The 3,848-nt window shown below is 37.5% G+C and overlaps 1 long non-coding RNA gene across 1 annotated transcript in view; it reads left to right on the top strand.

The window, feature by feature from the left end:
• The window catches only part of LOC149268103 (uncharacterized), a 28,690-nt gene extending 25,585 nt beyond the window's left edge, over positions 1-3,105 (top strand). The window contains exon 2 of the long non-coding RNA XR_016270914.1: positions 62-3,105. This is a non-coding gene — a long non-coding RNA (uncharacterized LOC149268103). The remainder of the gene's footprint in view (positions 1-61) is intronic.
• Positions 3,106-3,848: the final 743 nt, after the last annotated feature.

Here is a 3,848-nt window from a genome sequence, read left to right as displayed (position 1 = left end):
GTAATTTTGTAGATTTCGCTAAAAAAAAACAAAAACATTTTATATTAATACGCTTGCACAGAATATATTTATAACAGGAGAAAAAAAGAGCGATAAAAGAAAAAACAGAAGAAGTAACGATAAGAAGAAGAAGAAGATAAATGGACAACGCGCGCATGAGCGACCTCGACGACCGCTCGGAATTGGGCAACGAGCGAGTGCATTCGGCCGATCCTCATTTGCTGGCCAGCGATTCCACTGGAGGAGAACGAGCATTGGACCAGGTGAGCACGCAAGCAACCCAGGCTCCAGTGCGCCTAAAAAAGCTTCGAGTGCGCATAAAAAGGCTGCGAATGCCCGTGGTACCACTGCCGTTGAGAACGGAGAGATGTCTGCAGCGGCACCATAGCGAAGAAGCAGCAGCATCGGGCTGCGACTCCTTGTCACCGGCGAGCTCATCGAGCAAGGGAGGCTGGAGTCCGCCGGGGCACTGGGAAGAACTAGATGAACCAACGGGCGACCTCGACCGTTGGCTTGAGAGTCTTCAGCCTGTGAAGTCCGACTCCGTGCCCGACGGAGAGATTGAAGTAGAGCACAGCGTTGCCGACGGGAATGACAGCATGTCCGACTAAGAGGCAGAGGAGGAGAACACCCACAAGTCACGATCAGATACGAGCAGCGAGCGGGAGGAAGGATGGTGGAGCAGAGCAGCAGGCGTACGAGGAACGCCACGCGATCTGCAGCGGAAGGTGTCTTGGCGTGAATTGTGTGGGTCGACGGCATCCGCTTTCGGAAAAATAGTTTCAATAAAAAGAAAATACACAAAACTGATAAAGCACAGTGTATTTACTACGACAAGAGGGTCTATGTGGTCTGTTGTGGTATTTATCATTCCAGCTTGGCCGTCGGCAAAGTTTGTCGACAGATCCTCGGGCATTAGCCGGCAACGTCGCTGGAGCTGTGCGCGAACAAAGAGTGATCAAGAGAGCCCAACCGGCCGCCAGTGGCCGGTAATCATGTAATCTATTGCATGGCTAACATTTTATTTTCATTTTTGTTTTATTTATGAAACTGAATTGCATTAACCCGTATTATGCATTTCCCATTATTCTATAATATAATATCTATTAATTTCCTTTATTACATAACGAATATGATGACCAAAGATGATATGCAGCATTGTTAACTTCTATCTGTTTCCTTAGACTTTAATACTCATACTCATACTCGATTTTGTAACACGTTTTATTTCAGGCCATTGAAAATTATAGGCTATAAAATATATATTCATTACAGAGCCTTATAAGAAACATCAAATTTCTGTCAACGAGTAGTGGATGTCTTCCATTTCTTCCGATAATGTATGGATTCAGATTTTATTTCTTTAATTGTTGCGTTATCGCAATTATCGGCTATGTCTAAAAGAACTCTAGTCGCTAAATAAGGAGCTGATGCAGTACCATAAGTGATTGTTGTAAGCTTGAAGTTCTTTAATTTTTTACTTGGAGAATCTCTCCAGACAATATACGGAAATTCCTGAATGTGTTTTGCTATTTTTAGTTGCCTATACATTTTTTTATATCTGCTGATTCTCCATATTCTCAGACTCGCCATTTTAATATAATGTCAAAAATATATTTTTGAACTCTTGGTTCAGTCCACATAATGTCATTCAGACTTTTCTTATTTGTTGTTTTCGCAGATGAGTCGAAATCTACCCTTAGTTTCATTGTCATACTACTATCTGTTAACATTGCCTGATGTGGCAAATAATATTTTCCTTCTTTATTTGTAGAATTCATATGTCCTAACTGAAAGTATTCGTTCATAAAATTTGTGTAGTCTGTTCTTAGTTTTTAATTTTTTTGCAGCTTATTTTCTAAGTTAAGAAACCAAGCTATAACTTGTGGCTTTGATTCTCCTTATTCATTTTCTTCTTTGAACGGAATTGTTACAACATATCGACCCCTTGAATCAATTCTTGTTGTATTCAGAAAATTTTTCTCACAAAATTCTATCTCTTTGACATCTTCTTCTTCTTCGTTTTCCAACTCCCAGAACCGATCTAGGTCTTCTATTGCAATACTTGTCGCTACTATCCTTGTTTTACCTTTCGATTTTGTACAACCTGATACAATCCAACCAAATTCTGTATTTTGCCCAAGTAATCCATCTATTTTTACTATCCCATCTTTTAGTACGTGTGGATATAAGTCTGCACCTATTATTATGTCTACACGACCTGGTTTATAAAATTGTGGATCAGCTAAAGTGAAATTGTGCCATTGAGCCATGTCTATATTTGCTTTACTAGCTGGGAGAGCTTTCATTAACTTTGATAATATGATGGCCTCAACCCTAAACTGTTCTTTATTTGGCTCTCTAGGTTTTATTATTAGCTTAACTTTGTGTTTCGATCTACAAGTATTTTCTGATGAGACACCACTTATTTCTGTCTCATTTCTGGTTCTGGGTAAATTTAGCAACTGTGCGGCCTCCTCAGATATAATTGTTTTTTGAGATCCACTATCTATTAAGGCTCGTAATTTAATATAATTCCCCTTTATTGTTTTAACTTTAATTATGGCTGTGGCTAATAAGGCCTCTTTATTTGTTACTACTGTATTAACTTTTTCTGTATTTATATGTAACATTGTATGATGAGGCTTCTTACAAAAGTAACAATTCATGTTACTTGTACACCTATTAGTATTCGTGTGTCTTAAACACCTCAAACATAACTGTATCTTTCTAGCAGCATTCAATCTTTCTCTTGGGACCATTGCCTTAAATTTCGTGCATTGCGTGGTACTATGACCTACTACTTTGCATATAGGACAATTGTGACCAGAGTGAAGTACTTTCTTTTCCTCCTTATTTGAAGCGGATAAAGAACAATGTCGCTGATCTAAGTAGTCCATTACGTCAGTCAGTAATTGTATTTCTTTTGTCTTTTTTATTTGGCTTTCGTATAATTGAAGTGCCTCTTTACTAAATTTCCTTAGTATTACATGCGCAAAGATTTTATCAACTTCTTCTGAAAGTTGAGCCTTACTTTTAATTATATGTATTGACTCATTAATTGTATCAATAAAATAATTAATACTTTTGGATGAGTCAATATTTAAATTTGGAAGGTCCATTATTCGGTTCAATTGTTCCGAAAAAATTTTCCTTTTATTTTTATATCGCTTGATAAGTAATTCCCAAGCGGTAGAATAATTATCTGCGGACCCCGTTAACAAATGAGCAACCATGCTCATTGCCTCTCCTCGTAATGAGGATTTTAAGTAACTGAATTTGATAGAAGGAGTCAAATCTTCTCTTCTATCAATAAGGTCGCCAAATAATTCAGCGAATAAATCCCAATCTTTGACATCACCAAAAAATATTGGAACTTGAATTTTTGGTAGACCCGGAAGGTTATCCATCTTTTCTTGGATTCTGGGTTGAATTGGGGTACTATTTTTGGCCTCTAACGCACTGATTGCATTTTGCACATCAAATTCTAACTCATTAACCTCTTCGTCAAACATTTTGTTTGACACATATGTATTTCTTAGCTCCTGAACTAGCTTTGAAACTTTATTCCATAAATATTTAATTTTATTCTTTCGAATCTCGAAGATTCCTACGTTTCCTTTTGCAATGTCCTCATATACTTCTACTAAATATAGTTTTAACTGTTCGACTTTGCTTTCAAACTCTACTTCTTCTTCAGAGCTTTTGTGAACTGTGACTGCTCTAACATGCCTCACATCTTCTCTATCTTCTTCTTTCTCAGCCCTCATAATTTCTAATTTCAAATCTTTTATGCTTTTCATTGCTTTATCAAATTCCTTATTGTTAAAGTATGCATGGTCTACTAC

The sequence above is a fragment of the Drosophila arizonae genome, chromosome X (genome assembly GCF_054131065.1).
Source record: "Drosophila arizonae isolate 15081-1271.41 chromosome X, UAZ_ARI_1.0, whole genome shotgun sequence".
NCBI lineage: Eukaryota > Metazoa > Arthropoda > Insecta > Diptera > Drosophilidae > Drosophila > Drosophila arizonae.
This window is presented reverse-complemented; position numbering and strand designations above follow the sequence as displayed.